This window comes from Dysidea avara, chromosome 12, assembly GCF_963678975.1.
Source record: "Dysidea avara chromosome 12, odDysAvar1.4, whole genome shotgun sequence".
Classification (NCBI taxonomy): domain Eukaryota; kingdom Metazoa; phylum Porifera; class Demospongiae; order Dictyoceratida; family Dysideidae; genus Dysidea; species Dysidea avara.
Genome location: NC_089283.1, coordinates 16,024,885 through 16,042,634, shown reverse-complemented (window position 1 = coordinate 16,042,634; position 17,750 = coordinate 16,024,885). Strand labels below are relative to the sequence as shown.

At 36.6% G+C, this 17,750-nt stretch overlaps 1 protein-coding gene and 1 long non-coding RNA gene across 2 annotated transcripts in view; one reads left to right on the top strand and one right to left on the bottom strand.

The window, feature by feature from the left end:
• LOC136241680 (roundabout homolog 1-like) overlaps positions 1 to 17,750 on the top strand; it is a 302,043-nt gene that overhangs the window by 78,116 nt on the left and 206,177 nt on the right. The gene's annotated exons all lie outside the window — the stretch shown is intronic.
• On the bottom strand, positions 4,643 to 17,669 carry LOC136241700 (uncharacterized). The gene is made up of 4 exons (XR_010694378.1): positions 17,587 to 17,669; positions 9,067 to 9,232; positions 7,938 to 8,020; positions 4,643 to 4,999 (listed from the first exon to the last, which is right to left on the bottom strand). It is a non-coding gene; the product is annotated as an uncharacterized lncRNA (long non-coding RNA).

Here is a 17,750-nt window from a genome sequence, read left to right as displayed (position 1 = left end):
CCATCATGTAGAGAGTTCAGCTACAAACAAATCGGCCTGTAGAGAGATCAGCTAGAAGAAATTACCTTGTAGAGAGTTCAGCTACAAAGAAACCATCATGTAGAGAGTTCAGCTGCAAACAAATCACCTGTAGAGAGTTAAGCTACAAACAAATCTCCCTGTAGAGAGATCAGCTAGAAGAAGTCACCTTGCAGGGAGTTCAGTTACAAAGAAATAAACCATGTAGAGAGTTCAGCTGCAAACAAATCACCTGTAGAGAGTTCAGCTAGAAACAAGTCACCCTGTAGAGAGATCAGCTTAAAACAAGTCACCTTGTAGAGAGTTCAGCTAGAAGAAGTCACATTGTAGAGCTACAAAGAAACTACCATGTAGAGTTCAGCTGCAAACAAATCACCCTGTAGAGAACTCAGCTACAAACAAATCGCCCTGTAGAAAGATTAGCTAGAAGAAGTTACCTTATAGGGAGTTCAGCTATGAACAGATCACCCTGTAGAGAGTTCAGCTACAAACAAATCACCCTGTAGAGAGTTAAGTTACAAAGAAACCACCATGTAGAGAGTTCAGCTGCAAAAAAAATCAATCACTCTGTAGAGAGTTCAGCTAGAAGAAGTCACCTTGTAGAGAGTTAAGCTGCAAATAAATCACCCTGTAGAGAATTCAGCTACAAACAAATCACCCTGTAGAAAGATCAGCTAGAAGAAGTTACCTTGTAGAGAGTTCAGCTACAAAGAAACCACCATGTAGAGAGTTCAGCTGCAAACAAATCACCTGTAGAGAGTTCAGCTAGAAACAAGTCACCCTGTAGAGAGATCAGCTAAAAACAAGTCACCCTGTAGAGAGTTCAGCTAGAAGAAGTCACATTGTAGAGAGTTCAGCTACAAAGAAACTACTACGTAGAGAGTTCAGCTGCAAACAAATCATCCTGTAGAGAGTTCAGCTAGAAGAAGTCACCTTTTAGAGAGTTCAGCTACAAAGCAACCACCATGCAAAGAGTTCAGCTGCAAAAAACTCAATCACCTTGTAGAAAGATCAGCTAGAAGAAGTTACCTTGTAGAGAGTTCAGCTACAAAGAAACCACCATGTAGAGAGTTCAGCTGCAAACAAATCACCTGTAGAGAGTTCAGCTAGAAACAAGTCACCCTGTAGAGAGTTCAGCTAGAAGAAGTCACATTGTAGAGAGTTCAGCTACAATGAAACTCCCATGTAGAGAGTTCAGCTGCAAACAAATCACCCTGTAGAGAACTCAGCTACAAACAAATATGCAGTGTAAAAAGATCAGCTAGAAGAAGTTACCTTGTAGAGAGTTCAGCTACAACGAAACCACCATGTAGAGAGTTCAGCTACAAACAAATCACCTGTAGAGAGTTCAGCTAGAGAGATCAGCTAGAAACAAGTCACCTTGTAGAGAGTTCAGCTAGAAGAAGTCACATTGTAGAGAGTTCAGCTACAAAGAAACCACCATTTAGAGAGTTCAGCTGCAAACAAATCACCCAGTAGAAAGTTCAGCTATGAACAGATCACCCTGTTGAGAGTTCAGTTAGAAACAAGGAATCCTGTAGAGACTAGAGAGATCACCTAGAAGTATCGCCTTGTAGAGAGTTCAGCTACAAACAAATCACCTGTAGAGAGTTCAGCTACAAACAAATCACCCTGTAGAGAGATCAGCTAGAAGAAGTTACCTTGTAGGGATTTCAGCTACAAACAAATCACCCTGTAGAGAGTTCAGCTACAAAGAAACCATTCTGTAAAGAGCTCAGTTGCAAACAAATCACTTGTACAGAATTCAGCTACAAACAAATCACCCTGTACAGAGATCAGCTAGAAGAAATTACCTTGTAGATAGTTCAGCTACAAACAAATCACCCTGTAGAAAGATCAGTTAGAAGAAGTTACCTTGGAGAAAGTTCAGCTACAAAGAAACCATTTTGTAAAGAGCTCAGCTGCAAACAAATCACATGTACAGAATTCAACTATGAACAAATCACCCTGTAGAGAGATCAGCTATAAGAAGTTACCTTGTAGATAGTTCAGCTACAAACAAATCTCCCTGTAGAGAGATCAGCTAGAAGAAGTTACCTTGTAGGGATTTCAGCTACAAACAAATCACCCTGTAGAGAGTTCAGCTACAAAGAAACCATTCTGTAAAGAGCTCAGTTGCAAACAAATCACTTGTACAGAATTCAGCTACAAACAAATCACCCTGTACAGAGATCAGCTAGAAGAAATTACCTTGTAGATAGTTCAGCTACAAACAAATCTCCCTGTAGAGAGATCAGCTAGAAGAAATTACCTTGTAGAGAGTTCAGCTACAAAGAAACCACCATGTAGATAGTTCAGCTACAAACAAATCACCCTGTAGAGAGAGCAATTAGAAGAAGTCACCTTGTAGAGTGTTCAGTTACAAAGAAACCACCATGGAGATTTCTGTAATCAATATATGTGACCAGATTTGCGAAAAGGGGTCTTCCACACACATCCAATTCCGTAAACGTTGGAGACCATAATTCAGTGTTCAAGTAACATATTAACCTGAGAATGTCACCATGTATTCAGCTATAGTGGTGCTCACCACTGCCCAAATATCAAGGCAATAGCTCTTTTCAATCTGAAGTTATCAATTGTCAAAATTGGCAAATTGGATGTGTGTGGAAGACCCCTTTTCGCAAATCCGGTCACATATGTATTATACAGTATATATAATTTGTACATTTACTGATAAAATATTTAAAGTACATCTACTTCATCTTTTCTTCTTCCTGTAGTAAAGAAAAAAACATAGGTTAAAAAAGTCCCAAAGCTGGCCATAGGCCGGCTTTGGGGTATACAAATACAAAAAGAAATGAAATCTAATCCAAAACAGCCAAGCTGTAAAAAAAGTGTGTGGCCCTCAGAAAGGCTATGGTGAAAAAAGATGTGAAATCCAAGGTGGTGGCCAAGAAATGGCTGTGATGGTAGGTTAATGGTAAAAATTTTAATAACGACAATTCAGGTGAATTTTTGTGCCAAGACCAAGCGGCACCAAATTCACCTGAATTGTTGTTATTAAAATTTTTACCATTAACCTACCATCACAGCCATTTCTTGGCCGCCACTTTGGATTTCACATCTTTTTTTCACCATAGCCTTTCTGAGGGCCGCACACTTTTTTTACAGCTTGGCTGTTTTGGATTAGATAATAAATACACTATATTACATACACATGTCTATGTAGCTAGTCACATTATAAATATGGCAAAAACCTTTACAACATAATTATATAGTGACTGGATTTGCAAAAAGATACCCTTTTCACACATAAAATTTGACCCATTCTTTTTTACTTTAAAGCTTCATAACTTTAAATCAAGCTAAAGTATCAGACTGCATTTTGAAACTAAGAACAAGTTAATCAGTATAAAGAGACAAATATCATTTTGTTTGCTGATCATGTAAAATGTGTGGAAAAGGTACCTTTTTGCAAATCCAGTCATGCCCAAAAGTAGTGAAACAAGAGATGAAGCAATGGTAGCTATTACAGCATAGCTCATTATCCCCTGCATGAGAACAACTTTGCACTAGATTGGTACAATGAAATCTGCCATTGTGAGAGCCATTGTTTTCAACTTTCAATTATCAGTGTAAATGTTATGTAGGGAGAACTTGGTTGACCAATTCTATATCCACTATCCAAAGCAGTGGCAAGTATGGTCTACAGCTACTTTTGGTTGCTACTCAATAGTGGCCGGCATATAGAAAACATAGCCGACAACTGCTTAAAAGAATATATAGAGTTTTTAGTAGAAAGTATGTATTAGAAGGACATCTGAAACTTGTTCTCTGGCATTCATTATAATTCTGTCCATCGTTACTAGTTATTCCATCACCACTTGTCAATGCACTATTGAATTTAAAATAATAAGACTAAGCTATGGACTCACACAAAGCTTTTAATGGATTTTCAGTAAAATGATAGCTATGACTACTAGTGGTGCTATGTTCATTACAAGTACCTTGAACATTTATAATAGAGTGATCGTATTTTTCAGTCACCACTTTTTAGTTCTTGTAGCACTGCCTGTCTCTTTTATGTTTGCACTATTTGTTCACTTCAATATGCAAGCCCCAACATAAAGCCAGTAGTTTCTGTGCTTGTTCATTTTTATTGTCTTCTAACAACTGTGGAATATCCTAACTCCAGATTGGATGACCCAGGTCACAAGAGTCATGTTTATTCTTAAGACTAGTATCAAGTAAGTCTCATCCACTTTGTAACTTATATCGAATCATACATGATAACGAACTATTAATTTCATTGACAAAGCGTTCTTGACAATTGATTTTGAGGACAAAATTAATCTAATCAGCTTAGTTCCAGGAGTGATAATAATTATATTATAGTGGCTTGTGAATAGTAAAGATATATATGCACAATAAAAACTGTAATGTGAGATTAGTCAAGCTGGAGCTTAAGAAAAGTTCTCTGGCAATCATGTACAATCATAGGTGGCAGAATGAGGGAGGGGGGCTCAAGACCCCTTGATGTGATGAAGCCTCCCTCAGAATGATATCTTGCTGAAATCATCCTTCTTGGAGTAGGGTTGAAAACTGTGAAAAAATTGTTATACTCTAATATAGAATACTCAGTCAAAGTGCTTCTTCATAAAACCATGTTACTATCAGTAAAAAACTCCTCAGTGGGAATCAAACCACTGTCCTCTTACTTTGAAAGTTGGTATCTTATGACTGTATCAGGTGTTACCAGTGTCTCAAGGCTACTTATATACAGTAAATGGTGTTTGATTAACCCAGCTAAAAACTTTTCCAAGAGGTTTAATGCAAATAAAAAGTTGGTACTTTGGTTGAAATGTTTCATATTATAATTAAATATGGTGAACTGTGAGACACCATGAAAGCTAGAATGATTAGACAGTCCTCCAGACCTCCTGCTGCCAGAGATTCTATACTCTGGTCATCCCCCTGGCCTCACAACAATTGCTTCCTCCACCACTGTGTGCAATCCCTTTAAAAGTAAGAAGAGGTTTGGCATAACACATTTAGCCTGTAGGAAAATTATATGGAACTGCTCCCACTTGTCAGTTGTTGATTTGTACTGACAAGCTGAAAGTGAGATATGTTTTAGTGTTTGATATACATAACTGTATACGTGCATGATAATTTTAGCCATAACATTGACTGCAACCAACCTTGTAGTTAAAATGTAGCTCATGCATGCTCTCCAGACCTCTAAATTCTTAAGTGGCTGTCTGGGTCAGTGGGACATACACAAGCCAGTTGTGTGATCAAAACATTACATTTTTATAATGCACTTTAAATTGATATTGTAGACTTAATTACTGTAACTGTACATGTAACTTAGCCACCTTTTTCAGAAAGAACTAAGCATTTTAAAATTTTCAAATTTTTACAATGATACATGTACTGTATATTTAACCCAATACTTTTTTGCAAATCCGGTCACATATTATAATGAACCTCAATTAGTCTATACTATTTCTGTTTGTGCATGAAATTACCAGGTTTAACATGTCTATTTACACATTATGAAGTATTTTAATCCTGGTTAAGCACTTGTGCATGTGTTACATGCATAGCATACATATAGCATACATATAATATGCAGCAGAAATGTGTAGGAACTGCTATACACTGTGTCATGAGTTCAGCTTGATGGTTTACACAGTAGAGCACTGTGTCAGAAATGCTTACTAATGAAGCCCCTAAAATGAATATTATGGTGATAGTTGGTTTTGTATGTATGACATGTATTATTGTGATAATGTGATTTCTATGAAATGAGCTTAGGTGGTTTTAAGTAAGCCAAGCATATAGCAATGTTTCCAAACAAGTATGAGATAATTGAGTATTCACTACCAGATACGGTATATGAAATTACCATGAAAATAACCATGAAAATACCCATGAAAATATCTATGGTTTATCCCATGAATTTTAACGTTTCATGGGTACTGCACCCATGAAATCTCTGCAACGCCATGAAATTACCATGATACTCTGATCAATAGATGTATTTCATGGCCCATGAAACAAACCCTGGTATAACATGAATCAACTTTCATTGTACATTTCATAGGGGAGATTTAACATTTCATGGAAAAATCATAGACATTTCATGGCATACGTCTCTGGTAGTGATTATTCTTAATATGAAAGTCAACACTTGTACTGAAGGGGAAGTGTCATATCTGTAGGGTATTTACCATGCATGTTTTATCACCATTAATTTGGTTTTTAACATTGGCTATTTTTTTCTGAAAGTTGATTTCTTGTGAGTTTCATTTACCTTTTGTATGCCCATGCAAAAGAGAGTATTTACTATACATTCCCCTATTTAGTAGAATGTCTTATGTGAGCTTCAAAATGTGAAATGCAAAACTAGAAACTCACTGGTTTTACTAGGAAACAAATTGTATTTCATATTAGCTCAAAAGTAGTGTACTTTGTATTGTAAAGTTTAGTGTGAAATCAATGTATTTTTGTGCATATGTGACCGGATTTGCGAAAAGGTACCTTTTCCACACATTTGACATACCAACGAACAAAATGATGTAATACTGGACTCCTTATGCTGCTTAACTTGCTCTTAGTATCAATATGTAGCCAGATTCTTTAGCTACCTTCACTGAAAATTGCAAGCAATTATATGCCATGATCAAAAAGTTATGAAGCTTTTAAGTTCAAAAAATAGGTCAAAAGTTGTGTGTGAAAAAGGTACCTTTTCGCAAATCCGGTCACATATACTTTTTACAATAATCATAGCAATATTTCCACAGTGACATTAGATTATGTAATCTGCTAGTGGTTCCAAGCGGATTTGTTCAATTAATGACCTCATCATCCAGTTCCCCTATAACATGTATTTCTTAGTGCTTTTACTATATAAGGCTGCATGGGAAGTTGACACAACGCAGGAAGCTACAGTGGAGTAATTGCATGGCTGCCTGTGTGGTCATGTAGGTGTTCAGTAGAGCAAATTATTGTTCTTGTGCTGAGTCATCAAGAATTACATCATATGAATGCTCAAAAATTCTGCTTTTACTCAGCCTGTTCTCATTGTGGTATGAAACACAACACCAAAAGTGACAATAGGGATGTGATAGTATGCATAATATTTATTTGTGCAGTGGGATTTATAATTATAAGGTTGATTGTGTAAACCATTCTGGTAGTTTCTGATCCCATATAAAAACAATGCTTTTATTTATGGAAGCCTATAGGTTCTTTTACAAAAGTCTTTACACATTGCGCATTAATACACAACTTTGCACATACGTATATCACATCATTATGCATCTTAGCACATAAAGGTCTTTGCACATTTATTACTAAGACAAGTCTTTCTGTCACATGACTTTGCTAAATCATAATTGCATATTTGTTGTGCTATTTTGTTATGTTGTACCTCATTAGAAACTGCATGTTTGTGGTAAATTAGTGTAAAAATCTTAACCATGGCCATTAGTAAGCTGAACCTATCCAATCCTGATAGCATAGGGATTCCGCTTTAGTTATACATGAATGTGCTGTACCACCCAAAATACCTTTATGTAAAATTACTGGTTCCTATATATCTAACTGTTTAAATTTGTCCTCTTATTACTTGGTAGAAGCTAACAAGTTATTCTTTCATGAGCGGATGTGGGGGACACTGAGTTTTTGATGTATTTTCACTTACATCACAGACCGCATTTTCATCACAAATGTAGCTTGTCAATGTAAAGCTGCCTTGGACATTTCTTATTGTTTAGTCAATTGTTAGTGGTGTTGCTATAATTTTACTACATATTATGTCTGTGGCATGCATTTTGATTCTGTCTTACAATATTTAGCCATCACCCCTTCTCTCATTAATTTAGGACAATTGTTACTTTAATTTTGGTACAAAACAGACACTAGTTGTAGTCAGACACAACATGTACCTTCTAGGAAAATTGTCAGGATGTCCTGGTCTGTGTATTCATAGTCTGTGTACTCTTCAGCTGCCAGCTGTGACCAGGCACACCTAGTTTTCAAGGAAAATAGGATTAATGTACTTACCTTTTAAAAATTAAACTGTATGTATGAAAATTGTATGAGTACATATAGGCAAATCCTCTTGTAGGACAGGACTAGTACCCCACAGGAGTTGGTGAAGCCCACCACCCATTACGTGAGACATGCATGACAGTTGGAATTGTTAATAACAGATATATATATATATATATATATTTATATATATATATATATATATACCACCTACAGTATGTAGCTCATAGGTTACAGGTGTGAGTTCAGTATGTAACGTATCTGAATAATGCACAAGTGGCTCAGTGTCTTACTGGTTAGGCATGATGTGAGTCAACAGCACCCAAAGCCAATTCGAAAGTCTTTTTGTTTGTTTTCTTTGCCTGACATGCTTCTTCACCTGAGCAATCCTGATCACCAGGCATTTGTTCTTTACACTCTGTATCAGTATGCAAACTAACACTAGTCAGAAGCTGCCAAACTATTGGTCATGTCCATACAACACTTATATAATTGGACAAGCAATACTGTAATTTAAAAGGGAAAGATCTGTAACTTAAAGTGTTTTGATTGTAACTATCAATTGTAAATGAGAGGAAGTATAATACATAAGAGAAACATTCTCTACAGAGATTGTCATAGTTGGTATAACAGTAGACTGATCGTGCTCTCATGTAAAAAGCTGCTTAGACACCAAGACCAAGGGAACTAAGCGATTTAGTAACCCGAGGCTAAATCTAAATCTCACACCTGAACAAATCTCATATCGCTTGGCAGACACTAGAGCAGATATTTACTGTGATAGTACTAACAGGACAGTGGCTAACATACTAATACTATACTACACACAATATATCAGTAATTCATATTATGCATCCAAGTGAAGAAAATTCTATCAGAATCTATGTAGATGTCACTAAAACTATTGTGTAGATGGTTTGAAAAATGTTTTATACTTTTGAATAATGAGAGGAAAAAGAAAGAGGCAACATCACCAAGTGTTTTGTGCCATGTTCACATGTGTGTATACTGTAAGTTACTTACTTGTGTATCCATCAGAATGACTATAGTAGAACTTCAGATGATATCAGTGACAAACATCAGTTAAGCTATGAGATCTCCACAAATTATCGGTACTATGAGTCTTGTGATGTGTTGGTTTTCTATGATGATTTTGATGATCCTTTCCAGAATTTTGATATCACTACTACTGTAAAAGAGTTTCAACGTGAAGGTTAGTTATAACAAGAGTTCATAATAAAAGGTACTATTTTAACTCTTGGTTATAAGAGAGCTAATTGTAGTAAGATGTGAAGGAATGCTTAGTTCCATGGTATTGTTGAATTCCTGTAACCGACATTGCATTATGGCCACTGTTGGTATAATGCTTGCATGATCTTGATTGACCACGGCCACGGTGTGATATGGAAATTATTATATTAAAAAGGAAGAAGGAAACTACCAATGAAATTCTAATATGTAGTACCACCAGCTACATTTAGTAAAATGTATCACTTGAAGAAATTAAAAAGACCACTCAAGTGCTACAAGTCAAAAGTAATTATTAATTAAATATGGTGAACTGTGAGACACCATGAAAGCTAGAATGATTAGACAGTCCTCCAGACCTCCTGCTGCCAGAGATTCTATACTCTGGTCATCCCCCTGGCCTCACAACAATTGCTTCCTCCACCACTGTGTGCAATCCCTTTAAAAGTAAGAAGAGGTTTGGCATAACACATTTAGCCTGTAAGAAAATTATATGGAACTGCTCCCACTTGTCAGTTGTTGATTTGTACTGACAAGCTGAAAGTGAGATATGTTGTAGTGTTTGATATACATAACTGTATACGTGCATGATAATTTTAGCCATAACATTGACTGCAACCAACCTTGTAGTTAAAATGTAGCTCATGCTCTCCAGACCTAAATTCTTAAGTGGCTGTCTGGATCAGTGGGCCATACACAAGCCAGTTGTGTGATCAAAACATTACATTTTTATAATGCACTTTAAATTGATATTGTAGACTTAATCCCATCCAAAAACAGCTTATAGCTGTAAAAAAAGTGCGCGTCCAAGTAAAGCAGAGTTAACTGCGACAAAAAGTAATGATATCATAATGCGGCCATGTGCGAGGTGTGCAAGTTGTAAAATTAATATTAGCTAATCAGATAATACAATGTTATTGTTAAAGTGTTAATGAGAACTATGTGATGCTGCTATTTTTAAGTGTGTGAGCATCTTCATAAATGCCACACAAATTTAATTTTCAATAAAGCAATGTGTATAGATTCTCTGATAGCAATAAATAGTTTGAGTTTGGCCACCTTTCCTTTGTTCGTAGCATTGCAGTATACAGGAAAGACGGCCAAACTCAAACTATTTATTGCTATCAGAGAATCTATACACATTGCTTTATTGAAAATTAAATTTGTGTGGCATTTATGAAGATGCTCACACACTTAAAAATAGCAGCATCACATAGTTCTCATTAACACTTTAACAATAACATTGTATTATCTGATTAGCTAATATTAATTTTACAACTTGCACACCTCGCACATGGCCGCATTATGATATCATTACTTTTTGTCGCAGTTAACTCTGCTTTACTTGGACGCGCACTTTTTTTACAGCTATAAGCTGTTTTTGGATGGGATTTCAATACTTTTTGTTAGAATAAGCAATGCACTGTTGATAACAGTAAGTGAGTTTCCATGGTTTTGACAGAAACCCCAGATTACAATGACAGAATATTAAAATATAACTGTAATTTTAGTGGCCAGGGCCGCCCACATGGGGGGGGGGGGGGGGGGGGGGTAACTGGGGTATTTTTCTCCCTGCCCCAGCCCGAAAGGGGCCCCTTGAATACCTGTTTAAAGAAAGATCGATATACTCTAATAGAGCAGTCAGGATCTAGACTCTTCCTTGCCCCTGGGCCCCTCTTTAACTCTTTTCCCTGGGCTCTCTAATTTCTCTGGACGGCCCTGTTAGTGGCATGCAACTGCAGTCAACTATACCACCCATTTTAACTAGTAAACCCTTAATAACACTTTCCCTTTCATCTTGTACTGCATTAAAACGATCAAGATACTCTATTAGAGCAGTCACAAAACAGCTGTAACACAGCAATCAATATTTAGCATAGTTACAACTTCTGCTTAGCATCGGATTGTATAGTTTAAATTACTAGCTACTTACAGACTTTACAATATAAAAATATGGCACTTGTAGAAATGTGACTGTTCTATTAGAGTATCTCGATCTACTTCAAGCATTGACTAATTCAAGTGAAGAAGCTATGCCCCTGCCAAGAGATCTTGTGAAATGAAATGAGAATAGTAAAGAAAGGCAAGTATGTACAGAGACAATAGAAAGGCGCGTAATTATGTCCTGTTGTAAATAAATGCCTTTAAAATTTTTATTACTACTAAATAAGCGCACAAGAATAGGCTTGTGAGGCTGTTGTCTCCAAGGTTGTCTCATTACTTGTCTTTTCGTGTTGAAGGGATTTAGTCACAATTGGTGAGTTTAACTATACATGTATTTCTGTTGTAAAACTTAATTGTAAAAAGGCGATTAGTACATATCATGATAAACATGTATTTGTCACAGTAGAGTCTCTCACAATTATTACGAGACATTGGACCAGGGTAAAAAAATTTACTGCTATATTTAGAGGTTGTAGCGTTTGTATATCTTAGTATCTTAATAAATAATCCTCCATGATCACTAATCACTAATAGTACAGTGAAAACTGGCCATTATTCAGGCCGTAGGGACAAAAAATTTCTGACCTAGCTTTTTAAAGAGGTGGCTGCATTTTGCGGCCTTAAAAAAGGTAAGAAGCATGCTGTTCTAACTGGCTATACACTGTTAAAAATAAAGAGTAACCACCACTCTGAGAGTTCCCAGTGTAGGGAGGATTTAACACTCCGTGGAGAGTAACCAACACTCTGAAGAGAATAACCATTACTCTGAAGAGTAAGCGACACCACCTTCAGAGCATGTGTTACTCCCCAGTTACTCCTTTAGAATAATGGTTACTCTCCAGGGGTGTTAAATCCTCCCTACACTGGGAACTCCTTGAGAGTTGTGGTTACTCTTCATTTTAACAGTGTAGAGATGGATTTAGTGTGTGACAGCGTATGAGACAGTGAGTGCTGGCAGCAAGGGGGCAGCCAATCTGTTAGAGCACCAAAGGCACTGCTTAAGACTTAGGCAGTTGGCTGTCAGCCCAAAGTGTAAAAGTTTCACTATTGGTCCTTATAAGCTCCTGATGAAGAAAGTGATGAAGTCATTATCCATAGGATATATTTTTCAGAGTATCCATTTCAGTTCTACAATACAGTAGCCAAGCATAAGATGAACATAGCACAGCATTCCGATGGTTTAGTGGTAACCACAACACTGCCTGAGGTAAACTGTGGTGAGATTTGAGACTACCGGAGGCCCTGGAATGCCTTCAACACATAAAATACCACATATCTAATGCCTGCATGGCTTTCATCCACAGTGGACCTGTCTTGGTGGCCACTTGTACAGAAGGAAAACAGCTGCCACACAGTCTTTCGAGCGAACAGCTAGTTTCCACACCTCTTAATTATCAATTTGTAAAATCTTGAGCGAAATTGTGTGTGCGAGCAAGTGTGATGTTGTGCATTGGCAGTGCCGTGTATATGGTTGCTGCCTAGCATTGACACATCACGAGTATTGAAGTCACAATGTGTTACTGTATCATCCATCTAAATACAATCTCTGAATGTGTCATTTAGTGTAGAGAGCAATCTTCCACAAGAAGTGACCTGCAGGTTTCAGTGTATATTGTTAACCATTAATATTGTTCACCATTGTGATTGTGAACTGTATGTACAGTGAAACCTCACTTAGTGGCCACCTCTTTAATTGAAGCCTCACTTAGTGGCCACCTCTTTAATAAGACCACCTCATTATATTGGCCACCTCTAGTAGATCCCAAATATAGCTAAGCAGTACTTTATGACCTCATTAATAAGGCCACCTTGTTATTCAGGCCAATTTTTTTGGTTCCACAGCTGGCCATATTAATGAGGCTTCATTGTACTTATGTGAATTTTTATTTTTCATAACTTTTCTTCAGGTTTACTGATGGGCACTATAAAGCATTGTTGACTGGTCCGTACATAATTTGGTGACTTGAATTGCTAAAACAGTACGTAGCATGTCTTGTATGTACATGTAATGTGTTGTAATGTGTCCACACATCCACACATCTTAGAAATAAATATAATTGTATTCTCTATACTCAGTTCCATTGTGCCACTGGGTCATAAGTGGGTTGAGTATGGATCATCCAGGACATTTGAGTCACATTTTGTCCTGGCCAAGTGGATCTCATCCACTGACAGAATATACAGGATCACATCACGTGTATAAGTTACGGTGGAACTTGTTTATTGCCACCTTCACTCATTAAACAGGTAACAGTGTATAAATTCTCAATTGGAATTGGCTTTTCAAGAGAGGTTGTCTTTCTATACTGGTGGCCATTAAGACAGGTTGTACTGATAGAGTGTACATACTAGAGATGCAACATTATCCTCCACTTAGTGTCGTTTGATAGTGATGCAATGGAGACTATGTATTGTTGCATTTAAATACTATACTATTATATTGCAACTCTAGCACGTATTTATAACAGGAATGTTTGTTAACTGTTTAGACATACTGGAGCAACACCCACTCATCTGGATTCTACAAATGGAGTCATATCAACTTGTTATCATACTTACTTGTTACTCCCATTGTGTTTGGATGAATATACATGCCGTCATGTGAGACTTGCTACCATGGCGGGCCACTGGAAAACATTTTCATAGCAGTTATATTACAGTCATTATTGTACAATTCTTACATTATTGTTGTGAAAAGTGTTTGGTATTCATGTGTCCTCTGTATGTTGTAATTACATGTGTAATTTTTGTGTGGGGGTGCTGTAAAGTGCAATAATGCATGGTGACAATTGGCTAGCTACATGTGCTAATTACTCGCAGCTTGTGTCAACAACTGGTAACCACAGTTGTACTCTGTGTCATTCTTTAAGCCGCGCCCTTAGAGGACAAATTACGTCACGGTGGGGGCGACTAAATTCAAATTTAAAAACGAACGATGGTATGTAGCACCATAGATCATATCTGTGGACTATAATCTATGGCAGCACACTTCTTTGTGGCTATATGCACTGATTAACTACATAGAGCGCCAGTTCATCAATACCCAGTGACCGCAGTTGTGCTTTGCGTCATTCTTTAAATTCCGAGTAAAATTCTTAGAGAGCAAATTACGTGGGGGCGACTAAATTCAAATTTCAAACTAGCCATTCTCGAAAACATAGGTTTCAATCTGAACGAAACTTTTAGAACAGTTTAAAGATACATTGCCCTACATGCCAAGCGAGTATTGCGGAAAACAACAATCTGGGATTTGTATTTGGTCTCTAGGTCGACTGAGGACGACTGAAACTTCGTTTGGTGCTGAAGTTAAGACTGTAGGGTAATCATGTATGGTGAAATCGATGATGTGAATCTTGAGGCGATTGAGTGAATACTGAAGCGATAGCAGGGCAATCAATGTTCGGAATGCACAAAGGAACGCAAGGCATACACATGCGGTTGCGTCTAACCGCATGCGATAAAAAAAAAATAATAATAAAAAAAAAATGAAACTTCCCCTTTGATGTCGGCAATCTCGATCACGAAACAATCGGCATGGATTTGCTTCACTGCTTGTGTGGTAGTTACTAGTGACACGATGAGTTCAACCCTAGAGTTTCAGAGGGATAGCGTAAGTGGCGGGTTAGTTACAGGAAGGCCGAATTTGACAACGTTCGTTCCTGTAAAATCCTCACGTAGTGGTCGCGTCATTTATTGTCTGCGGCGCGCGTTTCTGCTTTACTGGCCGCGCGACTCACTACCGTGAGTCTTGATTACTGTAACTGTACATGTAACTTAGCCACCTTTTTTAGAAAGAACTAAGCATTTTAAAATTTTCAAATTTTTATGATGATACATGTACTGTACAGTAGGTTGCAAAATAAAGTTTACGTTTCGTAATTGTAATTACGGTGTGATTACTAAGTAATTACCATGTTTGTACTGTAATTACGTTTTGACCGTAATCTGTAATTATGCAAAAAAGTAGTTTTTCACCAGCCATATATACAATATACTCATAGTTACCAATAGAGCATAATTCGTAATTACGCTTTGTAATTACGCTACTACAGCGTAATTAAAATTACGAAACGTTAACTTTTTTCTGCAGTCTACTGTATATTTAACCCAATACTTTTTTGCAAATCCGGTCACATATTATAATGAACCTCAATTAGTCTATACTATTTCTGTTTGTGCATGAAATTACCAGGTTTAACATGTCTATTTACACATTATGAAGTATTTTAATCCTGGTTAAGCACTTGTGCATGTGTTACATGCATAGCATACATATAGCATACATATAATATGCAGCAGAAATGTGTAGGAACTGCTATACACTGTGTCATGAGTTCAGCTTGATGGTTTACACAGTTGAGCACTGTGTCAGAAATGCTTACTAATGTAGCCCCCTAAAATGAATATTATGGTGATAGTTGGTTTTGTATGTATGGCATGTATAATTGTGATAATGTGATTTCTATGAAATGAGCTTAGGTGGTTTTAAGTAAGCCAAGCATATAGCAATGTTTCCAAACAAGTATGAGATAATTGAGTATTCACTACCAGATATGGTATATGAAATTACCATGAAAATAACCATGAAAATACCCATGAAAATATCTATGGTTTATCCCATGAATTTTAACGTTTCATGGGTACTGCACCCATGAAATCTCCGCAACGCCATGAAATTACCATGATACTCTGATCAATAGACGTATTTCATGGCCCATGAAACAAACCCTGGTATAACATGAATCAACTTTCATTGTACATTTCATAGGAGAGATTTAACATTTCATGGAAAAATCATAGACATTTCATGGCATACGTCTCTGGTAGTGATTATTCTTAATATGAAAGTCAACACTTGTACTGAAGGGGAAGTGTCATATCTGTAGGGTATTTACCATGCATGTTTTATCACCATTAATTTGGTTTTTAACATTGGCTATTTTTTTCTGAAAGTTGATTTCTTGTGAGTTTCATTTACCTTTTGTATGCCCATGCAGAAGAGAGTATTTACTATACATTCCCCTATTTAGTAGAATGTCTTATGTGAGCTTCAAAATGTGAAATGCAAAACTAGAAACTCACTGGTTTTACTAGGAAACAAATTGTATTTCATATTAGCTCAAAAGTAGTGTACTTTGTATTTTAAAGTTTAGTGTGAAATCAGTGTATTTTTGTGCATATACTTTTTACAATATATTTCCACAGTGACATTAGATTATGTAATCTGCTAGTGGTTCCAAGCGGATTTGTTCAATTAATGACCTCATCATCCAGTTCCCATATAACATGTATTTCTTAGTGCTTTTACTATATAAGGCTGAATGGGAAGTTGACACAACGCAGGAAGCTACAGTGGAGTAATTGCATGGCTGCCTGTGTGGTCATGTAGGTGTTCAGTAGAGCAAATTATTGTTCTTGTGCTGAGTCATCAAGAATTACATCATATGAATGCTCAAAAATTCTGCTTTTACTCAGCCTGTTCTCATTGTGGTATGAAACACAACACCAAAAGTGACAATAGGGATGTGATAGTATGCATAATATTTATTTGTGCAGTGGGATTTATAATTATAAGGTTGATTGTGTAAACCATTCTGGTAGTTTCTGATCCCATATAAAAACAATGCTTTTATTTATGGAAGCCTATAGGTTCTTTTACAAAAGTCTTTACACATTGCGCATTAATACACAACTTTGCACATACGTATATCACATCATTATGCATCTTAGCACATAAAGGTCTTTGCACATTTATTACTAAGACAAGTCTTTCTGTCACATGACTTTGCTAAATCATAATTGCATATTTGTTGTGCTATTTTGTTATGTTGTACCTCATTAGAAACTGCATGTTTGTGGTAAATTAGTGTAAAAATCTTAACCATGGCCATTAGTAAGCTGAACCTATCCAATCCTGATAGCATAGGGATTCCGCTTTAGTTATACATGAATGTGCTGTACCACCCAAAATACCTTTATGTAAAATTACTGGTTCCTATATATCTAACTGTTTAAATTTGTCCTCTTATTACTTGGTGGAAGCTAACAAGTTATTCTTTCATGAGCGGATGTGGGGGACACTGAGTATTTGATGTATTTTCACTTACATCACAGACCGCATTTTCATCACAAATGTAGCTTGTCAATGTAAAGCTGCCTTGGACATTTCTTATTGTTTAGTCAATTGTTAGTGGTGTTGCTATAATTTTACTACATATTATGTCTGTGGCATGCATTTTGATTCTGTCTTACAATATTTAGCCATCACCCCTTCTCTCATTAATTTAGGACAATTGTTACTTTAATTTTGGTACAAAACAGACACTAGTTGTAGTCAGACACAACATGTACCTTCTAGGAAAATTGTCAGGATGTCCTGGTCTGTGTATTCATAGTCTGTGTACTCTTCATCTGCCAGCTGTGACCAGGCACACCTAGTTTTCAAGGAAAATAGGATTAATGTACTTACCTTTTAAAAATTAAACTGTATGTATGAAAATTGTATGAGTACATAT